Source organism: Lathamus discolor, chromosome W (assembly GCF_037157495.1).
Source record: "Lathamus discolor isolate bLatDis1 chromosome W, bLatDis1.hap1, whole genome shotgun sequence".
Lineage (NCBI taxonomy): Eukaryota > Metazoa > Chordata > Aves > Psittaciformes > Psittacidae > Lathamus > Lathamus discolor.
Genome location: NC_088908.1, coordinates 33,286,045 through 33,299,092, shown reverse-complemented (window position 1 = coordinate 33,299,092; position 13,048 = coordinate 33,286,045). Strand labels below are relative to the sequence as shown.

At 47.4% G+C, this 13,048-nt stretch overlaps 1 protein-coding gene across 6 annotated transcripts in view; it reads right to left on the bottom strand.

Moving 5' to 3' along the window:
• Positions 1-13,048, bottom strand: part of LOC136004477 (chromodomain-helicase-DNA-binding protein 1-like) — a 119,467-nt gene that overhangs the window by 64,338 nt on the left and 42,081 nt on the right. The window lies entirely within an intron of this gene.

Genomic DNA, 13,048 nt, shown 5'->3' with positions numbered 1-13,048 from the left:
TTTTACAAAGGAACTGAGTGAAAACTTGTTGTGGTTTATGCCCAGCCAGCAACCCAGAACCAAGCAGCCACTCGCTCACTCAAAACCTCCCGGAGGGATGGGGTGGAGAATCGAAAGAATCTAACTCCCACGGGTTGAGATAAGAACAGTCCAGTAACTAAGGTATAACAGAATCACAGAATCACAGAATCCCAAGGGTTGGAAGGGACCTAAAAAGATCATCTAGTCCAACCCCCCTGCAAGAGCAGGGTAACCTACAGTACATCACACAGGAACTTGTCCAGGCGGGCCTTGAATATCTCCAGTGTAGGAGACTCCACAACCCCCCTGGGCAACCTGTTCCAGTGCTCTGTCACTCTTACAGTAAAGAAGTTCTTCCTGATGTTAACGTGGAACTTCCTATGTTCCAGTTTACACCCATTGCCCCTTGTCCTATCACTGGATATCACTGAAAAAAGCCTAGCTCCATCATCCTGACACCTACCCTTTACATATTTGTAAACATTGATGAGGTCACCCCTCAGTCTCCTCTTTTGCAAGCTAAAGAGACCCAGCTCCCTCAGCCTCTCCTCATAAGGGAGATGTTCCACTCCCTTAATCATCTTTGTGGCTCTGCGCTGGACTCCTTCAAGCAATTCCCTGTCCTTCTTGAACAGAGGGGCCCAGAACTGGACGCAATATTCCAGATGCGGCCTCACCAATGCTGAGTAGAGGGGGAGGAGAACCTCTCTTGACCTACTAACCACTCCCTTTCGAATGCACCCTAAGATGCCATTTGCCTTCTTGGCCACAAGAGCACATTGCTGGCTCATGGTCATCCTCCTATCCACCAGGACCCCCAGGTCCCTTTCCCCTTCACTACTTTCCAGCAGGTCACCCCCCAACCTGTACTGGTACATGGGGTTGTTCTTCCCCAGATGCAAGACTCTACACTTGCCCTTGTTAAATTTCATCAAGTTTCTCCCCGCCCAACTCTCCAGCCTGTCCAGGTCTCGCTGAATGGCAGCACAGTCCTCTGGTGTGTCAGCCACTCCTCCCAGTTTTGTGTCATCAGCAAACTTGCTGAGGGTGCACTCAGTTCCCTCATCCAGGTCATTGATGAAAATATTAAACAGCACCGGTCCCAGCACCGACCCCTGAGGAACTCCACTAGTCACAGACCTCCAGCTAGAATCTGCGCCATTGACCACAACTCTCTGCCTTCTTCCTCTCAACCAGTTCTCGATCCACCTCACTACTTGATCGTCAAGCCCACACTTCCTTAGCTTATCTGTGAGGATGCTGTGGGAGACAGTATCAAATGCCTTACTGAAATCAAGAAAAACTACATCTACCGCTCTACCATCATCCCTCCACCTAGTCACTTCCTCATAGAAGGCTATAAGGTTGGTCATACATGACTTCCCCCTCATAAAACCATGTTGGCTGTTCTTAATGACCCCCTCATCCTTGATATGCCTAGTGATGGAGTCAAGAATAAGTTGTTCCATCATCTTTCCAGGGATGGAGGTAAGGCTGACCGGTCTATAATTACCCGGGTCCTCCTTCTTGCCCTTCTTATAGATTGGTGTGACCTTTGCCATCCGCCAATCCTCAGGCACCTCGCCCGTTTCCCACGACTTACCAAAGATGATGGAGAGTGGCCTAGCAATGACCTCCGCCAGCTCCCTCAGCACCCGTGGGTGCATTCCATCCGGACCCATCGATTTACAGATGTCCAGTTTGCATAGCTGATCCCTAACCCAATCCTCATCTACCAAAGCAAACTCCTCCTTTGTCCTGACTCCTTCTGGGGCTATAGAAATCCGGGGCCCTCGGCGAGAGTCTGCAGGAGTAAAGACAGAGGCAAAGAAGGCATTCAGCACCTCTGCCTTCTTTATATCCTCTGTCTCCAGGGTACCCACTTCGTTCAGCAGTGGGCCTATATTGCCTCTTGTTTTAGTTTTATTTGCTATGTATTTGAAGAAGCCCTTTCTATTGTCTTTAACCCGACTAGCAAGATTGAGTTCCAAGGAGGCCTTAGCTGTCCTAATTGCCTCCCTACATCCTCTAACAACTGTCCTATATTCCTCCCAAGCGGCCAGCCCCTCCTTCCATAATCCATAGATTCTCCTTTTCCACTTGAGTTTGCCCAGCAGCTCCTTGTTTAACCACGCCGGTCTCCTAGATCCCTTACTTGACTTCCTACTCATTGGGACGCTCCGATCCTGAGCTTGGAAGAAGCGGTCCTTGAATGCTAACCAACTATCTTGAGCCCCTTTACCGCCTAGTACACTTTCCCATGAGACTTCCCTTAGCAGTTGACTGAAGAGGCCAAAGTTGGCCCTTCGGAAATCCAGAACTGTGGCTTTGCTAGGTATTCTATCTCCCACACAGGATCCTAAACTCCACCATCTCATGGTCACTGCAGCCAAGGCTGCCATTGACCGTCACCACTTCGACCAAACCCTCCTTGTTGGCGAGTACTAAATCTAGCAGCGCTGCTCCCCTAGTTGGTACGTCCACCATTTGCATTAAGAAATTATCATCAATGCACTCGAGGAACCTCCTAGACTGTGAATGACTGGCTGTGTGAGTCTTCCAGCAAATATCGGGGTAATTAAAGTCCCCCACAACGACTAAGGCATGTAGTCGCGAGGCTACTTCCAGTTGCCTGTAGAAAGCCTCATCAACTCCTTCGTCCTGATCAGGAGGTCTGTAACATACCCCCACAACTGTATCACCCGTGCCAGTCAGCCCCTTGATTCGTACCCACAGACATTCCACTTGCTCCTCATCCGACCCCGGACAGAACTCAATACATTCTAGTTGCTCTCTCACGTAAAGAGCAACTCCACCACCTCGCTTCGCTGACCTATCTTTCCTAAAAAGGACATAGCCATCCATGACCACATTCCAGTCATGTGAACTGTCCCACCATGTCTCTGTAATCGCCACTAGATCATAACCTTTAGCCCGCACACAGACTTCTAACTCCTCCTGTTTATTCCCCATGCTGCGTGCATTGGTGTACAGGCATTTCAGGGAGCCAGTCCTAGTACCCTTTTTCCCCTGCGGGACAGGGTCTAAAAAGCTATCCTTTCCCACAAGTGAAACAAGAGATTGATAGTCCTCCTTAGCCCGCCATCCTTCAATCCCTAGCATGTTCCTCTTGGGCTTGTCCCCAACAGGCCCAGTTAAATCCCCTCCCCCCTTCATAACTAGTTTAAAGCCCTGTCAATAAGCCCTGCTAACTCCTGCCCCAAAACCCTTTTTCTTCTCTGGGACTGGTGTATCCCGCCTGTCACCAGCAAACCAGGTGTCCCATACAGCAGCCCGTGACTGAAAAACCCAAACCCCTGCCTTTGGCACCAGTCACGTAGCCATACATTAACCTGCAGAGTCTTCTTATATATCCCTTCACCCTCGCTTGCAACAGGTATGGAGGCAAACACCACTTGCGCTCCAGACCCTTTAACCAGCCGTCCCAGGGCCCTGTAGTCTCTCTTCATTGCCCTTATGTTCCTCGTAATAATTTCGTCACTGCCAACCTGAAAAACCAGCAGTGGGTAGTAGTCAGACGGCTGCACCAGTTCAGAGAGCTTCTTTTTAACATCTCTAATCCGAGCCCCAGGCAGGCAGCAGACCTCCCTGTGGGGTGGATCCGGTCGACAAATGGGCCCTTCTGTTCCCCTCAGAAGGGAGTCACCCACCACAATTACTCTTCTTTTCTTCTTGGTTGGGGAAGTTCTGAGGTATGTGGGTGAGTGACTAGCCCTGGGTGACTCACTAGATAGATTTGCCTCACCATCTCCATTCACCTGGCCCTGAATTTCCAAGACCTCGTACCTGTTATTCAAGGGCAACTGGGAGGGAGGAAGGGATTGTGAGGGTTTTCGCTTACCTCTCCGAGGAGGAACCTCCCTCCATCCATCCTTGTCCATTAAGCTCTCTCCTTCTGTCTGATGGTAGGAGGGAAGGGGATCCATATCTTGTTGAACCACTTCCCTCTGCCCTTGCCTTAGGGTGTGGTTCCACCAATCTATTTCACTTTCACACTCTCTAATGGCTCTCAACCTTTCTACCTCCTCCCTCAGTTCAGCCACCTGCCTGAGCAGGTCATTTATTTGCTCACAGCGAACACAAGCAGTATCACTGGCTCCCTCCAATACAAGTGCCAGGCTCAGGCATTCGCTGCAGCCAGAGACCTGCACAGCTGCATGTCTGCAGGAAGGCTCAGTCTGGATACCCACATTAGTACTCACTACAGCTTTCGATCGTGTTGTAACCATGATCTATCTGGTCAATCAATCCGTCTACGTCCCTCAGCACTCCTTCCCCCTCCTGTACTCCAGGCGAGTCCTCTCGATGAGGCGGTTGGAACGCTTCCCTGCCCACTCGCCTGCCCGCTCGCCTGCCCGCTCGCCTGCCCGCGCGAACTGCCGCGCAAACTGCCTCGACCCTCTGCCTCGACGCTCTCTGTTTGCCGGCTGCCGCGCAAACTGCCTCGACCCTCTGCCTCGACGCTCTCTGTTTGCCGGCACTACTGCTGCCACCAATAATAATAATGATAAGGGAAATAAGGGGAGAGAATACAACCGCTCACCACCCACCGACCAATATCCAGCCCGACCCGAGCAGTGATCTACCCCTTCCGGGTAACTGCACCCAGTTTATATACTGGGCATGACATGCTGTGGTATAGAATACCTCTTTGGCTAGTTTGGGTCAGGTGTCCTGCTTCTGCTTCTTCCTGGCTTCCCCTCCTCCCTGGCAGAGCATGAGACTCAGAAAGTCCTTGGTCAAAGTAAACATTACTTAGCAACAACTAAAAACATCGATGTTATCAGCACTGTTCCCAGGCTGAAAGTCAAAAAACACAGCACTGCACCAGCTACTAAGAAGGAGAAAAATGACTGCTACTGATGAACCCAGGACAAAACTTCAATCAAATTCCTCATTAGGTTAAAAACTACCATATATTGTGATGGAAAACATTGGAATTACCACACAAGCAAAATAATTTTAAATTATGTACACTTGGGATGTAAGCATTTAAAAAGAAACAAGCTCCCAGTAAAGATAATACCAAAATCTCAAACAATAAAACCCCAAGAGCTAATATCAAAGTCTAAGCCTATCACTGCCAGCACAATTCATCTAGCTGTCAACCAGCAAGTGGCGGGGGGAAGGGTGGTAGTAGTATGGTGATCATCTTCTGCACTAGAACATACTTAACTGACAAATTTAAAGCCAAAAAACAAAACCAATACTTTCCCTGTTGCTAACACCAATTAAATTGTACTAGTGAGGGGAAAAAAGATGAATGAAGCAATTCACAAACTGATTCCTCAACCAACCATCTGCATCTGTTAACTGTGAATAAAAGAAACAAACCATGAAAAAGCTTCATTATTTTGTAGCGGGGGATATGAAGAAATACAACTAACTGCTGGTTTTAATTACAGTTGCTGAGGATAAAACTGGGAGGCAACAAGGCTACTTCCAAACTTCCCATTCCTGTCATCAGGGGACTACTTCAGGTGGATGAACTTGCTAAGCCACTATCCATCACACTTGAAAAGTTATGGCAGTCAGGTGAAGTTCCCGACGACTGGAAAAAGGGAAATATATCTCCTATTTTTAAAAAGGGGAAAGTGGAAGACCCAGGGAGCTACAGACCAGTCAGTCTCACCTCTGTGCCTGGCAAGATCATGCAGCAGATTGTCCTGGAAACCATGCTAAGGCACATGAAAAACAACGAGGCGGTTGGTGACAGCCAACATGGTTTCACTAAGGGCAAATCATGCCTGACCAATTTGTTCGCCTTCTATGACGGGGCTACAGAACTGATGGATAGAGGCAGAGCAGCTGATGTCATCTACCTGGACTTGCGCAAAGCGCTTGATGCTGTACCGCATGACATCCTTGTCTGTAAAATGGATTTGATGGATGGACCGCTCGCCCAGTAGACAGAGAATTGGCTGGATGGCCATACGCAAAGAACTGTGGTCAATGGCTCAATGTCCAAGTGGAGACAAGTGATGAGTGGGGTCCCTCAGGTGTCAGTGTTGGGACTGATCCTGTTCCTGTTATTTGTTGGCGACATGGACAGTGGGACTGAGTGCACCCTAAGCAAATTTTCCAATTACACCAAGCTATGTATTGTGGTCAACACGGTGGAGGGAAGGGATGACATCTAGAGGGACCCTGACAGGCTTGAGAGATGGGCCAATGCAAACCTCATGAAGTTCCACAAAGCCAAGTACAAGGTCCTAAACCTGGGTAAGGGCAATCCCAGGCACAGCTGCAGGCTGGGCATAGATCTGATTCAGAGCAGTCCTGTGGAAGACTTGGGGATGTTGGTTGATGAGAAACTTAACATGAGCTGGCAGTGTGCGCTTGCAGCCCAGAAAGCCAACTGTATCCTGGGCTGCATCAAGAGAAGCATGAGCAGCAGGTTGAACGAGGTGATTCTACACCTCTACTCTGCTCTCACAAGACCTCACTTGGAGTACTGCATACAGTTCTGGTGTCCCCAACATAAGAAGGACATGGAACTGTTGGAACAAATCCAGAGGAGGGCCACGAGGATCATAAGGCAGCTAGAGCACCTCCCATATGAAGACAGTCTGAGACAATTTGAGCTGTTCAGCCTGGAGAAGGCTGCATGGAGACCTCATAGCAGCCTTCCAGTACCTGAAGGGGGCCTACAAGGATGCCAGAGAGGGACACTTCATTAGGGACTGTAGTGATAGGACATGGGGTAATGGCTTCAAACTTAAACAGGGGAGATATAGGTTAGATATAAGGAAGAAGTTTTTTACTGTGAGGTTGGTGACACACTGGAACAGGTTGCCCAAGGAAGCTGAGAATGCTCCATCCCTGGCAATGTTCAAGGCCAGGTTGGACAATACCTTGGGCACCATGGTTTACTGTGAGGTGTCCCTGACCATGGCAGGTGGGTTGGAACTAGATGATCTTAAGGTCCTTTCCAACCCTAACCTTTCTATGATTCTATGATGCTATGATGCTATAACACTAACATGTTATCTTGACTTGAAACATAAAAGCAAGGCACCCCACCTACTGCAAAATATGACTGGAGTTTATTTACCAGAATTTGAGGGCAACATCCACCACTATTCACCAAAAATATTTTAAAAACAATAGTAGTATTGTACACAACTGTTGCCTTACCTTTAGTGTTGGGTTAATTAGAGCATTATAAAACAATAGCATTTCTCAGGACCATAGGTAAATGTCACAGGGACTGTGAAAGATGGTACATGAAGAAAAGAAAATTACACAAGAAGAAACCTTGAAACACAAGTAAATACCTGTGAGACAAGTCCTTGTGACAAAATGCCACCAAAAATGCTTAAATCCTACATTTAGATAAATAAACAAAAACGCATAAGATTCATAGTTGTTGGGAAACTTTATCAGTTTAATGTTTGCCAACACATGGAGTAAGTGGCAAGTTCAAAACCAAAAGGATTGTGAGATAGAAAGAAAAAGTCTAATAGATGTTTCAAATATTTACTCTGGAACTAGTTGTAAGGAATTCAACTAAATCTAATTTTTTTTTTTTTTTATGAAGAGATCAGCTAGCTATGATCTATGTTCTCCATTAAGTAACACCAATCTGTAAACAGACATGGATCATACACTATTCAATGTTCAGACAAAATACATAGACTCCTTATCTTGGCAACACTGCCTCTTAACAATGGCTGCCTGTAAATGGATTCCCCACTGGGCTTAGCAGAATCGGTAAAATAAGACCTATCTCATCATCCCTGCTTCTCAAAATAAATTGACACAATTTGGACATGAGGAGGGTAATATGACCAGACTTCAAATCAACTAATAGTAATACCAGAAAAACAGCAAGAGTTCCAAAGTCAGTATTCAACTGACTCTATTAACAAATGCAAAATTATAATACAAATCTGTAGATAGAAGCGGCAGCCCAGATGGGTTTACATCTACGCTGCCAGGCACTCTGCTTCCGTTGCTGCAACCACTTCCATAGGGCATTTGCCACCATCCATGAGTCGTTATAAAGTATTGGCCATTTTTCTCGTTCAGCAATGTCTAAGGCCAGCTGAATGACTTTCACCTCGGCAAACTGACTCAATTCACCCTCTCCTTCAGCAGTTTCTCCAACTTGTCATAGGGGACACCATACAGCTGCCTTCCATCTCTGATGCTTTCCCACAATACGGCAGGACCCATCAGTAAACAAGGCATATTGCTTCTCACTTTCTGGTAGTTTATTACACAGTGGGGCCTCTTCATCATGCATCACCTTCTTTTCTGTTGACATTCAAAAAACTTTGCCTTCTGGGCAGTCCATAATGGCTTCCAAGATTCCTGTATGATTGGGATTTCCTATTCGAGGTCGTTGTGTGATCAGTGCGACCCACTTAATCCATGTAGCATCAGTCGCATGACCCTGCCTTTAAACATCCAGCCCAACACGGGCAACTGGGGTGCCTGGCCAACGTTCTCGGCATGGAAAAGAGTGAGCTCCTGAGAAACTGCACAGCCCCACGAGTAAAGAATTAGAGATCAAGCATAAAGCCGGTTGTTTTTCTAAGGGTATAAAAGCAGGACCCTCTTGCAGACAAATCAGAAGCCTCACCTATGGGTGGACACACCATGCAGGAATTTGAAAAATCATGGCAGTCAGGTGAAGTTCCCGACGACTGGATAAAGGGAAATATAACACCCTTTTTCAAGAAGGGGAAAATGTATGGCCTGGGGAATTACAGACCAGTCTCACCTCTGTGCCTGGTAAAATCTTGGAGCAGATTCTCCTGGAAGGCATGCTAAGGCACATGAAAAACAAGGTGGTTGGTGACAGTCAGCATGGCTTCACTAAGGGGAAATCCTGCCTGACCAGTTTGGTGCCCTTCTATGATGGGGCTGCAGAACTGACGGACAAGGGCAAAGCAGTCAATGTCAACTACCTGGACTTGTGCAAAGCATTCGACCCTGTCCCACACGACATCCTTGTCTCTAAATTGGAGAGACATCAATTTGACAGATGGACCACTCAGAGGATAAAGAACTGGCCGGATGGCCGCACACAAAGAGCTGTCAATGGCTCAATGTCCAGCTGGAGACCAGCAACGAATAGTGTCCCTCAGGGATGTGTTGGGACCGGTCTTGTTCAACACCTTTGTTGCTGACATGGACTGTGGGATTGAGTGCGCCCTCAGAAAGTTTCCTGATGACACCAAGCTGTGTGGTTCAGTTGATATGCTGGAGGGAAGGGATGCCATCCAGAGGGACCTCGACATGCTTGTGAGGTGGGCTGATGCCAACCTTATGAAATTTAACCATGACAAGTGCAAGGTCCTACACCTGGATCAGGGCAATCCCAGGCACAGCTACAGGTGGGGCAGAGAAGAGATTCAGAGCAGACCTGAGGAGAAGAACTTGGGGGTGTTGGTCGGTGAGAAACTTAAAATGAGCCAGCAGGGTGCGCTTGCAGCCCAGAAAGGCAACTGTGTCCTGGGCTGCATCAAAAGAAGCCTGACCAGCAGGTCGAAAGAGGTGATCCTGCCCCTCTACTCTGCTCTCGAGGGACCTCACTTGGAGTTCTGGTGTCCTCAACATAAGAAGGACATGGGACTGTTGGAACAAGTCCAGAGGAGGGCCACGAGGATGATCAGGGGACTGGAGCACCTCCCATATGAGGACAGGCTGAGAAAGTTGAGGCTGTTCAGCGTGGAAAAGACTGCATGGAGACCTTATAGCAGCCTTACAGTACCTGAAGGGGGCCTACAGGTATGCTGGGGAGTGACTGTTCATTTCGGACTGTAGTGATAGGACAAGGGGTAACGGGTTAAAAGTTAAAAAGGGGAAGTTTTGGTTAGATATAAGGAAGAAATTCTTTACTGTGAGGGTGGTGAGGCACTGGAATCGGTTGCCCTGGGAGGTTGTGAATGCTCCATCCCTGGCGGTGTTCGAGGTTGGACAAAGCCTTGAGTGGCATGGTCTAGTGTGCGGTGCTGTCGTGGTTTAAACCGATCCACACAGGTCGTCCACTCACCCCTCCCCGCTCCTGGAGGGATGGGGAGGAGAATCAAGAGAATGTAACTCCCACGGGTTGAGATAACAACAGCCCAGTAAGTAAGGTATAACACAAATCACTACTGCTACCACCAATGATAATATTGATAAGAGAAAATAACAAGAGAATATGATACCACCGCCGAACGAGTTCAACCCCCCCAAAGAGAGAGTGTGCCCTTCCAGGTAACTCCCAGTTACCTCCCTGGGCATGACGTGCTGGGGTATGGAATACCTCTTTGGCTAGTTTGGGTCAGGTGTCCTTTCTCTGCTTCCTCCCGGCCTCCCCTCGTCCCCAGCAGAGCATAACACTCACAAAGTCCTTGGCCAGAATAAATATTACTTAACAACAATTAAAAACAAATGGTGTTATCAGCTCTCTGCCCAGGCTGAAAGTCAAAACACAGAGCTTGCACCAGTTACTAAGAAGGAGCAAAATGGCTCCTGGTAAACCCAGGACAGGTGTCCCTGCCTGTGGCGGGGGGGTTGGAACTAGATGATCTTAAGGCCCTTTCTAACCCTAACTATGCTATGATTCTATGATTCTATGAATTTTCCTGATTATCTGAGACTACTGGCACCAGATGCAATACGGTTTCCCTTTTGAAGTGTGGGCCTGGATGATGATTCGGTGGTAGCATAGTTAAGGTTAGAAATGACCTTAAGATCATCTAGTCCCAACCCCTCTGCCATGGGCAGGGATGCCTCACACTAGACCATGGTGCCCAAGGCTCTGTCCAACCTGGCCTTGAACAGTGCAGGGGATGGAGCATTTACCACTTCTTTGGGCAACCTGTTCCAGTGCCTCACCACCCTCACAGTGAAGATGGGGATGGGGAGATGAAGAAAGGAAAATACAAGAAACTAATGAGGTTCACCATATTTGTTTCAGGGCTGCTCTAATGAAAGCATCTACGAGGAAAAATGCAGGATCACTATTGTGGACAAACAGCTAATTTGTACTTAGAATAAAGAAAAAATAGAAAGAGAAAGGCCCTACCATCCACTAAGGTCTTACTAAGCTGTCTTATCCCAGTGTTAAAGCAGTACAACCAGAAAACTGGAAAAGGCAAACTGAGCATCAGCAAGTTTTTTTTGAAAACAAGGTCTTGCTAAAACATTTATCAAAGCTTGAGATGCTATGGCAGTGCTGATGCATGCTTTAAAAAGTTTCAAATTCACTGGTAAAAAGTAGCTAAGGGAGTTCAAGGACAGAGAACTAGTGCATACTGGGTAGAGTTTACTCCAACTCTAGTCATACAAATTAATGCAGATGTGTGAAACTGTAACCTTAAATCTTAAAGTAACAAAAGTATCTGAAGGGGGCCTATAGGGATGCTGGGGAGGGACTCTTCGTCAGGGACTGTAGTGACAGGACAAGGGGTAATGGGTTAAAACTTAAACAGGGGAAGTTTAAATTGGATATAAGGAGGAAATTCTTTCCTGTTAGGGTGGTGAGGCACTGGAATCGGTTGCCCAGGGAGGTTGTGAGTGCTCCATCCCTGGCAGTGTTCAAGGCCAGGTTGGATGAAGCCTTGTGTGGGATGGTTTAGTGAGAGGTGTCCCTGCCCATGGCAGGGGGGTTGGAACTAGATGATCTTGAGGTCCTTTCCAACCCTAACTATTCTATGATTCTATGATTCTATGTGTGCCTATAACAAAGCAGAATATGCCAAACTCCTAATTTGCTAACACGTAGAGAGAAAGTAATGTTCGGCTGATGGGGGATGGAGCATCATGGGACTGATAGCAACTAGAGAGACAGTAAATAAGACTAAGGATGTCAGCCTTCAAGATAACAGAGTGGCACCCAGCATGGAGCGAGACTGGAACAGAACAGAAGCAAGGACATGCCAGCTGCTAACTCAGCACTAGGACTCAGCTTGCGAGAGTGCGCAAGCACTAAGGTCATTCAGTAAACACAGTGAGGAAGACTATCGACGACCACCAAAGACCCCCACTTGGCAAGAATGTGCATGCAAAATTAGGATGCAAATGTTATAATATTAATGGGAAAGCTATGAATATGCATGAGCATGCTAAATATATATAGCTGCTGTTGGCAAGTATCGCGTGTGCACACCTTTGCAAAATGATTCGTGTGTGCGCCCAGCACTGCAATAAAGAACGCCTGCTTTCTAAATCTCCAAATTGAGTCTTAGAGAGTTTCTCCGACCAATTTCTATGGTAACAAAACTACATTAGTTTCTGTCTGTACAACTTCTTATGTGTACCACACAGAATCATAGAATAGTTAGGGTTGGAAAGGACCTTAAGATCACCTAGTTCCAACCCCCCTGCAATTGGGCAGGGCCGCCTCACCCTAGACCATGTTGCCCAAGCCTCTGTCCAACCCGGCCTTGAACACTGTCAGGGATGGAGCTTTTACCACTTCTTTGGGCAACCCATTCCAGTGCCTCACCATCCTCACAGTAAAAAACTTCTTCCTCATATCTAACCTGAACTTCCACTGTTTAAGTTTGAACACATTACCCCTTGTCCTATTGCTACACTCCCTGATGAAGAGTCCCTCTCTGGCATCCTTGTAGGCCCCCTTCAGATATTGGAAGGCTGTTATGAGGTCATGTGAGAGACTGAATTGAAATCAGATTCCACTGTCCACTGTCTCAAAGATTGGTATGAGAAGATGAGATGGGATTCCATGGTTCATTGTCTGAGATATGGGTGAGAGGAGCTGGAATGGGAATCCACTGTCCATTGCCTGAGAGATGGGTGGGAAGAACTAAGACTCTTCCATCCATTATCTTGAGGACTGATGTGAGAAATTGCTGCCCATTATCCCAAGAATTGCTGCAAACATGTGCAGCTTAAGAGCTGGCTGCAAGACCAGCAAAACTGGTCCACCAGGAATGTGTAATACATGACATTAAGACCAGAGGTACTCCCCCCAACTCATTATAAAAGGGAGAAAAGGTAATCGCCAGGGAGGACAACTCCATAAGGACACCTCTGTGAGGACACC